At 40.8% G+C, this 13022-nt stretch overlaps 1 protein-coding gene and 1 pseudogene across 3 annotated transcripts in view; both read right to left on the reverse strand.

Moving 5' to 3' along the window:
- PRKCZ (protein kinase C zeta) overlaps positions 1 to 13022 on the reverse strand; it is a 358451-nt gene that overhangs the window by 31975 nt on the left and 313454 nt on the right. The window lies entirely within an intron of this gene.
- Positions 7777 to 7936, reverse strand: LOC149456889 (U2 spliceosomal RNA; annotated as a pseudogene).

Below are 13022 nucleotides of genomic sequence, written 5' to 3' on the forward strand. Positions count from 1 at the left end.
GATTAGTTATTTTTCCATTTCCTGCAATTGGGTGACAACACATGAAAAAACATGCAGCAGAACCATCACCTTGTTCAAGACTAAGATGACCATGAAGTTCTAAAGAGACTTCTAAAAAGCAATCAGCATTTTTAACTAGTTACAGTTTGTTTTCCTTTGGGGAGAAAGGTTTAAATCTTTATAAATTTGACCATTGTAAATAACCCCCTCCAGTGTACTATGGTTCATTCCTACCCTGTAACTGTCACTTTATCTGGACAGCTTAGTCTGTTACAGGACAATTAACATATTTACAGGCAGAGTAAAATGGAGGGACTCAGAAAAACAAAAACTGCGGTTTCAATGCTTTTGACATGCTATATCGCATGTCAATTTGAATTTTAATCATAGTTCAAGGCTTTATGAACTGAAATTTGTAAAAGCAACAGAGTGCAGCATTCTACAGCAACCATTAGAAGTGGGCAGATTAATCAATGCTTATTTACAACTGGTTGCAAAGGGTCCCTACACACCACTACATTTAACAAATAAATCTTAAAGAGTTAGGTATGCAAACCTCCCTATGCCAGGAAAGCCGAGAATGTGTGGAACATGACCTGGAAACTCTTGAGCAGGTTGCAGCAGTAACATTGGCAGAAATTACAGTAACCTCTGTTACACTGCACTGGCTGGCCAGAGTCCAATATCCAAAAATAAAAACTGGATGTACAAAGGAAAGCACAGTCCAGCAAGATAACCCAGAGATCAGGAACTTTGCAAACATTCACTCTTCTTGGTGTACAATGCTTCCACTTTAATTGGCAATTGCTGTAGAAACATGGAATTTATCTATCTCCCTCTAGAGCTGGGAAATGCAGCAGCAACAATGGGTTCCTGGGAAAATGTTATCAGTGGCAATGTGATGAAAGGTATTGGTGGTTTGTGATGGGACTTTCCTGCTGTCCTCACCCAGTTTGTTGGAAACTACTGTGCACATTTACATTATCTGCAACTGTGGCCTTTCTCAGCACAGGAAAAAGAAACCATGAACAATCATTCCACAGCATGTAATATTTATATTAATCCAGACGACTGCACTCAATATATGCAGCACCTTGCACCTGTATACAAGAAAATGCTATAAGTACCACCAGCTCCATTCAGGGGTTTATTTATCATGGACAAATCGTAGGCCAGCTCCTAAAGCACTCAGGAATAGAAGGCACAAAAGCTGCACAGTTATGTTTTTTCTCAATTAGATATAATTTTTGCTTTTTTACATCTGGGGGATTGTGACTAATCCAGTCATACAGCTTTAGAGAAAGGGCAATATGTGGCTGTCGAAAGGAGTCGGAGTATATGTATCTCTTTCATATTGGCAGGCTCTCAAAGTGGATCTAAACCCAAGAACAAAATTGTAATGTTTTTTAATCTAGTCCTTACATGTAGTGGCTGCAGTTTTTTTTTTTTGTTTGTTGTGATTTTTTTTTTTTAACTGGTGATGCTGCCAGGAATACACCTTGCTCAATGCTCACTCACTGCATTGTATCTATGGAGGAGCAGTTTTGTCACCCTAGCACAGGAAGCTTGTTAGGACTACAGATCACCTCTCTCCAACTCCCTAACACAGAAGGAAGGTGTGTCTGCAAATAGTGAGATGTAGAGATGACTGGAAAACAATGTAACTGATGACAGTCAAAAAGGCAGGGCGCACAATAAATATTCAGCTGACAATATTTCTGGCAGGATTAACAGGTGTTTGTTTTTTTTTTTTTTTGCACTGACAAAAAAAAAGTTTCACTATAACACAGTTAGTGACAAAAGTGGAGAAGCAGGTATGAGCCCACTGTCCATTGACTCTGCTCCTAGCACTACCACATGATCACCCTAAAGCTTGGGATATGAATGAGATAATATCTGTAAATTCATCCTTGCTGCAGGTCCGGATAGATGAAGTAGTGTCATACTGTAGGGCCTAACCTTGGTGGACCACTGAATGACGTATAAATATGAGAGTCTATCAGTAAAGGACACTTCTCAACCTGAAATACATATTTGATCTTGTTTTGAAAAATATATATTTGCGTATGAAAAAAAAATGTGCCGTCACAATTCTATGTGCGTACAGATAACAGCATTATTAAGAAGAAAAAAAAAACCTTAAAAGCCCTAGGAAGACTTTACCAGGTTAATGGAGAAAAGGCAATAGCAAAACAAAATACTAAACCAGAATGTGGTTATTAATAGATTTTGTTATATTGCATGTGCCCACTAGGTGTCACCTTATTACCACTCAACTAAGCAGCAGCAAAATTATTAAAAGCTGGTGGTGGTAGACAATTTACATACAATTTTTTTTAAGTCACTTTTAATAAAATGCGCGCAAACACTTGCCAAAAGTATTGGGCCACCCCTCCAAATCATTGGATTCAGGTGTTCCAATCACCTCCATGGTCACAGGTGTATAAAATCAAGCACCTAGGCATGCAGACTGCTTCTACAAACATTTGTGATAGAACGGGTCGCTCTCAAGAGCTCAGTGAATTCAAGCTTGGTACCGTGATAGGTTGTCACCTGTGCAATAAGTCCATCCGTGAAATTTCCTTGCTACTAAATATTCCACAGTCAACTGTTAGTGGGATTATAACAAAGTGGAAGCAACTGGGAACAGCAGCAACTCAGCCACCAAGTGGCAGGCCATGTAAAATGACAGAGCGGGGTCAGCGCATGCTGAAGCACACAGTGCGCAGAAGTTGCCAACTGTCTGCAGAGTCAATAGCTAAAGACTTCCAGACTTCGGTGTGGCCTTCAGATTACAACAACAGTGTGTAGAGAGAATCAGGGAATGGGTTTCCATAGCTGAGCAGCTGCACCTAAGCCTTACATCACCAAGTGTAATGCAAAGTGTCAGTGTATAGCACGCCGCCACTGGACTCTAGAGCACTGGAGACGGGTTCTCTGAAATGACGAATCGCGCTTCTCTGACAATCCAATGGACATGTCTGTGTTTGGCGATTGCCAGGGGAACGGTACTTGCTTGACTGCATTGTTGCAAGTGTAAAGTTTGGTGAAGGGGGGATTATGGTGTGGGGTTGTTTTTCAGGGGTTGGGCTTGGCCCCTTAATTCCAGTGAAAGGAACTCTTAAGGCGTCAGCATACCAAGACATTTTGGACAATTTCATGCTCCCACCTTTGTGGGAACAGTTTGGGGATGGCCCCTTCCTGTTCCAACATGACTGCACACCAGTGCACAAAGCAAGGTCCATAAAGACATGGATGAGCGAGTTTGGGGTGGAGGAACTTGACTGGCCTACAGAGTCCTGACCTCAACCAGACAGAACACCTTTGGGATGAATTAGAGTGGAGACTGCGTCCCAATACCTTTGGCAATATAGTGTATATATTTTTTCTTATACACAGTGCAATCCTAAAGTCTTCAGACCCCCGTCACTTTTTCAATTTTATGTTGCAGCCTGATACTATTTTTTTGTCTCAATCTACATCCAGTACCCCATAATGACAAAGTGAAAACAGAATTTTAGAAATGTTTGCAAATGTATGAAAAAAGAAAAAAAAAACCCCTGAAATATCACAAGTATTCAGACCCTTCGCAACAACACTTGAAATTTAATTCAGGTGCCTCCCATTTCTCTTGATCATTGCTAAGATGTTTCTACACCTTTTCCACTTGTGGAAAACTCAAGTGATTGGACATGATTTGGAAAAGCACACACCTCTCTATAAAAGGCCTCACAGCTGACAACGCATGCTGTATCAGAGCAAAAGCCATGTGGTCAAAGGAACTGCCTGCAGAGCTCAGAGACAGGATTACTGCAAGGCTCTTTCCCAGAAAGAGCTAACAAATGTCAGTTGGATAGTCCAATAATTGAAACATCAGCTTACAGTAAACAGACCCTTTAAAATTCTAATTTGTGAAAGGTTGGCATTTGATGTCCCGCTCTGCAATATAGGTGATGGCAGTTTTAGAAGACAGGAAGATTGCTGGTCAGCTGGGGAGACACATATGCAGTTTATGGCTTGTTGCTCAGTATCTCATTGCCATGATTTTTGCAAGATGGGGCTCTTTGGCCCTGGTCTCCAAGGCCTTCAACTACACATGGATGTCTATTCACTTCACAGACTCAAAGGCAAGATCATTTCCCTTAGAGCTTTTGTGCTTTGCACCACACTTGGCACAGCTGGCTCAAAGCAGGCATAGCTATGTAGACATGCCCCTACATAGATTACTAATGCAGTTACGCCCTGCTATTGGAGAAAATATTTTACACTAGCCATATGCATGGCAATCTGCTACCTTTAGTATAAGTGACCAAACAAAGCTGTGGTAAAAAGTGATCAATTCTGGTTAAAAGGCATTTTCAAATTATCTCTCATTTTGATTCTTGTGGTCACTTAGTCCTGGGAAATTGTAGGTGGCAGGTTGTTGTACTTGCAAGCTGATGAAAAGCTCCCAAAAATGCCTGTTTTGCCTTTTCTCTATTAATAGGGCTGGAAGAAATGAATCACAACTTGCACACACTATTCCATAAACAGGCAGCTGCTGTCACCTGCTGACTGTTTGGTGGAATCACACCTTGAAATTCCACACTCCAGGACATTTACTGAGAACAGTGCTTGTGGATGGCTGCTTTAATCAAAGGGAATCATGTTGTGAGGTCTCAGGTAGTGTTAAGTGATTTCAATCAGCCATTTCTTCGCTTTCATGTGGATGGATGTAAACCAGTAAATTACAGCAGAAAGAGTTTTGATTAGGGTCCTGTGTTTTGTGGAAAGCTAATGGGATTATTGTTAATAAAATTCTAATGCATTAAATGTTTAAAGTGACACTCCATTCAAAATGGAAAATTGAGCCTTAAAATGCTTGCAGGGAGTGAAGCCTACTTGTTGATTGCTTCCAGGTTTCATCCGCATATTTCTGTAGGAAACCAAATATACTATCACCAACACACCCTATCTAATATGAGAATGCTAAAAAAAATATATATATATATATATATATATATATATATATATATATAGAAGCATTAAGAAGTTTCTTGTGGCCAGCCATCAGATTCAAACTTGCCTAGGAAGAATGTGGCTGAGACTGAGGGGGTTACACAACACAAGCTCAAGAAGTGCACTTCTAGTTAACATGTGAAGTGCTCTCTGGATTTTGACTGCAGCATATTGCCAAGAACTTGGATTAGATGTACCGAGTGATCTTTCTACTTTTTCTTTTACAGTGTTGATGTTTGCTAAATACAAATTAAACAAAGGAAGAGAATAGAAGTTTAACTTATGAAAATATATTCGAGCTCCAGAATAACCCCCTATTGGGGAAATGGTTACAATAATTTAAGCGAACATACTTCTATATCTCATTACTAAAATATCTACTCCCCACACGGCATCTACTGCCTTTGAAAAATGTATTTACAAAAAGATGGATACACACACAGTATTTAATTACATGATATTCTACTATTTGAACACAAAATTTCTTGCCCCTACTATACTGAAGAATTGTAGAAGGAATTTACATGAGTCATTAAAAAGTCCTTACACCAACACAAACAATATATGGCAAGATTATCCAAGGAGAAGATCTCTAAAGCTTTATCTAGTTCCTGACACCCTTTCACAATACAATCACATCCTCCACAAGATCAGTCCCATGCTGGAGATGTGAAAAAGATAAGGGAGCATTGCTCCCAAGCTGGCAAAAACCGAAGGCTTTCTGGCAAAAACAATTAAATTAAAATATACAACCAAATAACTACTGTCAAACTAACAAAGTTTAAAAAAATCCTGTTTTCTTTTGTTACTGGATGACTTTTTAACACAAATAAATATCTCATACACTTCCTTTCAGCAGCAAGCAATCCGCAAACACAGTATAAACACAAAGTTCCGGGCCCAGGCGCTGCTGTACTGTTGCAATAAGCCTGTTGGAGAAAGTCAGTCAGCATGGCATTGGAAGAGGCGAAGAGTATGCAGGCTTGCAGGAAAATAAGCGGCATAGTATGTTCCCAGGATGACTGACACTGGGTAGTCTTGTCTTTAGGAATATACATCTTCCTAATTCATTTTCTCCTGTATTTATCTTGATTTTTCTTTTTTTTTTTTTTTTTACAGTCCTGCAGGTTCTGCTAATGTAAGTATTTTATTGCTCAAGGTAAAATCTGTCCTTGGTCATGGCTGCCATACGTTTTGCTATTTTTATTGTTTATTAACCCCTTTCTTAAGTTGTACACATGGCAGTTCAGAGGCTGCAAATCCATAAACAGGTGTCCAAACGATAGTCCATGCAAGCACCCAGGGTCTAAAGCTGAAAGTCTTCTGGCCACCACTGTGTTACTCAGCAGTCTCTAGGCAAGTGTGACAAAACTCATACACATAGGGCAGGTCTCCTGATATCACCACACTAGGAGACTGAACTGTGTGTGTTGTGATACTGGGGTTTGCCCTTGCAGTCTGATGGAGTTTATACACCTATGACACCTATGATATGCTGATATCTTCACATATGTGAGTTTAATCTTTTATTATTTAATAAAGCCTTTTTTTAGTACTTCACTATTGCAAGTGTTTTATATTCTTGGGGACTTTGTCTTGAAAGCGTCATCTGTGGTCTGCATGGATCAAGATTAGCGCTGTACAATGAGGCATAAAGCTATGTTAGACATTCCATACATAGAGGTCAATTATAATAGTGAACTGCCAAGCACAGGGAAACAACACCCATGGACAGGTGTTACAGGATCACAGGTGCCTTAAGCAATATCAGGAGGTGTGGATGAAGATGTGCATCTGGAGCCCCTTCTGACGATTCTTATACCCCAGTATAAGGATGGCTTGCTTCTCTTCCTTAACCTATTCTACTAAACAATGGACAAGTCTATCACTGCCTTTCACAGTAAGGACACTGTATAAATGAAGGCAGCCTACTGGAGCTTATGCATTGTGATTTTTTTTTTTTTTTTTTTTAAGTCCGCAAACGTGCAACTATAACGAAAAAACCCGTAAGTGTTCACAAAAAAGTGCAAGTGCAAAACACCACACAAAAAGTGCACTTAAGGGTGTGCTTTGTCCTACCCCCGAAGGGGTTGGACCGCTACCCTGATCCCCCGGGGCACGAAGCTCCTGACAGGGACAGGGTTCCCATTTGGTCCTCCTGGCCAAAAGGCCTGGTGGACCACCGTTCCTTATGTCCAGCCGAAGCCGGACATCCAGTACTAGGTCAGGGGGTTCTCCCGAAGAGAAAACCCCCTAGGGACAGGGGAGGAAGGAACCGTATGGCCACACATCCTCCCCCTAGACTTCAGGGCAGGCCCGAGGACCCACACCCTCCATCCTGTGAAAAACACACACAAAAGTAAAAAGTGACAAACGTGGGGTGAAGGAAAAATAAATAAATAAATAAATAATTAAATAATCTATAAAAATAATAAAAAGTGTCGTGCCCAAATTGTGCACTGACCAGACCCTGAGGCCTGTAGCAAAAAAAATTGCCGAGAACTTGACCAAAAGGCCCGGTCCTAGAGGCGCAGTGCAAAAAGTGTTTAAACTCGGTGACCATGTGCTCATTCACAACGTGGGGTCCCACACCCAAGTGCTACTCAGAGCACCCCTGAGGTGACTACTCAGGGGGCACCTAGTTTGCGGATTCTCTGCCTTCCCAGCCCCTGGCCAGACCAAGGTAGATCCGTCCAAATCAGGAGGTACTGGGTCCTTCAGACGTTCCAAAGGGGAATTACTCCCAGGGCCCCAGCTTAACTTGTGGCGCTCCCCGGTTTCTGTTCCCCCCGTAATAGCCATCCAGACCCCCATCATACCAGTGAGGGTACTATACAACAACCATCCCCGCAAAGCTAGAATGGTCGGGAGCACCCCCACTGGACACTGATAAGAACAGATACTACACTTGATCTTAGCCAAAAGGCCGAGAAGCGATGGCTGGCACACACACTTTAACATATGGTGTCATAGCATAATGTACAACAACACAACAAACAACAAACAAGATATACCTGTGCTCAAATTCCAATAGCTAGTATTGTGGGTCAGTAGCCAGACCTAGACATGGTAGCTCTCCCCCACTTTATCTTTTCCCCTATGTTAGCATTGTGTTCCCAGTAGCATTTGCATAGGCAGAGCAGAGTAGGACTGGCCATAGAGGATTACTCTGATGCAGTTGGCCAGCTTAAACATGTATTGTAATGTGTGTGAACCAAATATCCCTATTTATTGAAACGTATGCTGGAAAGGGTATATAGCAGTGTGCAGAGGGCCCTTCAGAATTTCTAGTGTTAAAATGTGATTACACCCCTTTAGCACGTGATGGATAAATGCATGTACTAGCTATTGGGATTTGAGCACAGGTATATCTTGTTAATTCTCCGTATGTACGCACAAATGGCATTGAGCAAAAATGCAATCTACTTGCCAGAATATTCACCGATGGAATACATTTACACTCATACACGCATGTTTATATGTGATTACTTGCATAAAATATGCTCCTCTCAAAATACAGCTTTGGTGCTATTTTTTTTTTTTAAGTCTCTATGAGCTGCTCTTAAAAAACTGACATCTGGTAAGCATGGCCAAATAGGCTAACACAGAACTGCATTTAGGAGCATAAAAAAAAATGCTGTATGCCTGTAAAAGCAGAGTTTGTTTTATGCCGCTGTGCATTAGACCTATAAAAGGCTGTAGCAAAGAGGAAGACACAAACAGCATATACTACACCCAGACAGTGGAGAGAAATTTCCCTGGTTAAGGTGGAACGAGGAAACTACCTTGGGAAGAACAGAGGCCTTAGGCCTAGAAACAACCTTATTCCTCCAAGAGGTCTTTAAGGGCTTGTTTACACTAGCTTTGAAACATGGCATTGGACTCACTCTTTTAAAGCACTTTGAATGCCAATCAATGAAGGCACCTGTCACAAAAAAAAATCGTTAGTTTACAGTCCTGTTTACACATTGTGTTTGCTTTGCTTCAAAAATTATAAACCATGACGCTTTAGTGGTGCCTCAAAATGTCTTCAAACCCTACATAGAAGTCTATGAAAAAGCTCGTTTACAGCACCTACAGCTTTTGAGAGGCTTTTATTCAGCTTTGGCTTTGCTTTGTTTTGGAGGTATAGCAGGTATGAGATATCAACACGCACGTACAGGGCATCTGTCAAGCTTCAAAAACGCATCACCGATGCATCATCAAAGAATAACAATCAAAAAAGCATGTTGAATAGTTCACCACTTTAATATGTGTGTTGAAGTCAAAGCAAGTAAACAAGCTCTAAAGGATAAGGCCGCTAACTCAGAGACTCACCTTGGAGTGGTGATGGCAACAAGAAACCTTGTGAGCAAGAGTAGACCAAGGAATATATTTGATAGGTTCAATTCATGGCTTCTGGGGGGGCCGACACAACTAGGCTGGAATCCCACAGCAATGCTGGGGTGCGCAAAAGGGGAACAATGTCAGAAAAACTCTGCAGAAAGGCTTTCATTAAGGCATAAGAGGCAAATGGTCTTTGGAAAATAAAAGCTAGAGCCAATCTTTGACCCTTGATGGTGTTCACAGTCAAAATCTAAACCAGATCAGATTGGAGTACTACTTGGAATTGAATTTCCTAGCCTTGTATCAGACAAAGTGGGCTTTGCCAGATGCAATGGTAGACTTTGCAAAAAGACAATGTTTAGCTTTTAGGAACGTAGGGGTGACCGAATCTGTTCCCTCCAAATCTAGGCATAAACAGCCGAGAGCCAAGCCGCTAAAACCAGTGATTGGGAAACAGGATGGTGAAGGGACAGAAAATCTGGATGATTGGAGAGAGCTCATGAATATTATGCCAGGAGTCTGAGTATATTGGAGTACCTTGTCCTTCTGGGCAGTTCAGTGCAATGAGGATCACCTTCATGCTAGCGGTTGCCTGTCAGCCTGTTACCTAATCAATCCTGAACTCCATTTCCCTCTGAACTCCAGCTGTACACCCTAATCCTACATGTAAGTTTGGATATTATTTTTCAATAAATGGATATTATGTTGTACTAATCCTGTGCTCTGGCTATATTGTTCCTTCTCCATATGCTGCTACAGACCACCTAAATGCATTCTATCTCCATCCTGTGAATTAGGCAAGGAAGCAGATTTAGAGGTAGAAAGCCATAAATCGTGTTATAAATCAGGTCTGCCTCTTTTTGTGCTGTAAATCTTCTGGTTCCCAACTGACAGTTGATGTAGACCACTAATGTGACACTGTTCCACTGAATCCTGGTCAGGTGACCTCGCAGCCAAGAGGTTCAGTGTTGAATGGTCAACCAAATTGCAAGCAGGCAGTTCCAGGATAGATCAAAAGCCAAACTTCCTCTGATGACCAAATCCTCCTCGGTCCAGCCAAATCATATACATGGCCAGCCGGGGCCAGTGCTGATGTGGTTGGACGTACTATGGTGACTCTGCACTGCTGTAGCGATTGCAACCACACCAGACCAGTGTATGCCAGCAACAGTGTTCCTGATCATCGCCACACCAGTTGCAGTGTCAACAGACCAGCGTAAGCCAGTAATGGTGCCAATTGTTGCCACACTAGTCCCCAGTGTTGCCAGACCAGTGAAAGCCAGCAAGTGTTCTTGATAACAACCACACCAGTCCCAGTGCTACCAGAACAGTGCAGCCAGCAACAGTGTTCCTGATCACCATCACTCCAGTGCAGTGTTGCCTCTACCTGCTGTCTGTACTGGCCCTAGCTTGTTTATTGGCCGCAATTCTTAGATTTTGGGCACCTTTATGTAGCTAGGTTGTGAATAAGCCTTACATGTGGTATCACCATACTCAAGAGGAAGAGCAGAATGTGTTTTCGGGTGTAATTCTAAGTATGCCCATGCTGTGTGTTAGAAATATCTTATTAATTGAAGACTTTGTGTAAACAAATATATTTTAATTTACTTTCCTGCATTTTCCAAAAACTTGTGGCAAAAAAAAAAAAAAATTACATTTTGAATAGATTCTTTGGGTGTTTGCTTTCCAAAATATGGTCATTTTGTTGGTGTTTCCACTGTACTAGTGCCCCAGGCCCTCCAAAAATGTGATAGGTAGTCAGAAAATTAAAAGTGTAATTTATGATCCTTGAAAGCCCAAAAGGTGCTCCTTGGATATTGGGCCCTCGTATGCATCAAGACTGTGAAAATGTCTCACATGTGGTTTCCATCTACTTGCGAAGAGTAGCAGAATGTGCTTTGGGGTGTAACTGAAAGTATGTCCATGCTTTGTGTGAGAATTAACTTACTAAAATTACAACTTTGTGGGGGAAAAAAATTATTCATGTCTTCATTTTTGAAAAAAATGTGACAAACAAAAATATAAAACTTAAAAAAAAAAACTCACAGTGCTTCTTACTAAATACTCTGGGGTGTCTACTTTCCAAAAAGTCAGTTATTTGTCTTGGCATTTTAGGGCCTCAAGAAATGTGATTGGCAGTCAGTACATCAGGACTGATCAATTTTCAAATATGTATACACCATAGTTTGAAAACTCTATAACCTTTACACAGACTAAAATACATCTGTTTTTTTCACCAAAGAAATGTAGCAGAATAAAATTTGGCCCAAAATTATGAATACAATTTTTTTTCCTTCACAATTTCTGGTCTTTTTTTCTTTATATAGCAAAAAAAAAAAAGCAAAGCAAAAATAAATAAAAAAAAAAAATCAAAAAAACAGTGGCAATTAAATACCGCCAAAAGAAAGCTATGTCTCAAGTAATTGTCATTCAGAGTGTGACAGTGCTGAAAACTGGAAAAAAGGCCGGTCTAGACTAGGATAAAACAGTCCGGACTTTAATTAAACACACATTATTAAAGAAAGCAATGCCTTTTTTTTCCTTTTCCTTGCACGTGATTGAGTATTTTGGCTGGGACATGGGAATTTTTGCAATTTTGTGATGAGTGTTCACATATGTGTATATAAGAGTGTTTCACGATTTCACGTGTTGTTCACGATTTTGAGTTCTTTCTGATCTGCACACTTTATAAATATTTTTTTGGATTACATTTAAATTGAGGATAATACACCATTTAGTTTTCTTTTTCTTTGGAGGTATACACTTCTTTGGAAATACACGGGGATGATGAAGTGGCATTTGGAGGAATAATTGCTTGGAATTTTGGACTTTTTTTACATAATTTTTTCACTGACACTGTAAAGGTTTATTATTTATCATTTTATACACATGGCCCATCAGATGTACATAACACTGGTTCCCTTCTGTAAATAAATTCTACATATTCGCTCTTTGTTGACATATATTGGTAACAAAAGAGATTTGAAATAGTTGCCGAGGCCCTAATGCACGCAAGGTATATTACAGTTAAAAAGGTAACACACAAAACCATTCCTTGTATTGCTAATGCCACCTTGGAATCATTACAACTCTGAACTGTAGTCTGAGCTCTACGGCATTCACTGCAGAAAAGTTCAGCAGGATTTCACATGTATTTCTCAATGGAATCAGGTTCTTGTTTCACATGATGCTATGTTCTGCATTCCCTTCTCCTCCAACCCCCCAGACACATCAAGCCTGACTCTGAAATTGTGCAATTTACACAATTTCAAAGTTGGGCGAGATGCCGATTTCAGGTGCGATTTGCAAGACATGTGACACAGATGTCTATGCAAATTGCACCAAAAGTAGTACATGTACTACTTTAGAAATTGGTGCATCTCCGACCAAGTCGGGAATGCACCGATTTGACCGCTCTAATTGTGGACTATAGAGTGCGACTTGGCATACGATTTGCAAGTCGCATGGCATGCAAATCACATGCCAAGTTGCACCCGATGTGACCGGGGTGTTAGAGTCAGCAAGGAGCCTTCAATAAGCAGAGGTAATAAACAGGAGTGTAGTTACTGCTGTTAGTTTAAACCACATCACAAGTAGGTTTTCAGTTGGGCTGAGGAAAAGGGAACCCCCCCAGAAATGTGTTCAGTTATGGGCCACCACCATCAGAAGATTGCATCCCAGAAGGCAAGCATTACAAG

This window comes from Staurois parvus, unplaced genomic scaffold (assembly GCF_062004578.1).
Source record: "Staurois parvus isolate SC_StPar_1 unplaced genomic scaffold, SC_StPar_1.0 ptg000346l, whole genome shotgun sequence".
In the NCBI taxonomy this organism is placed as follows: Eukaryota; Metazoa; Chordata; class Amphibia; order Anura; family Ranidae; genus Staurois; species Staurois parvus.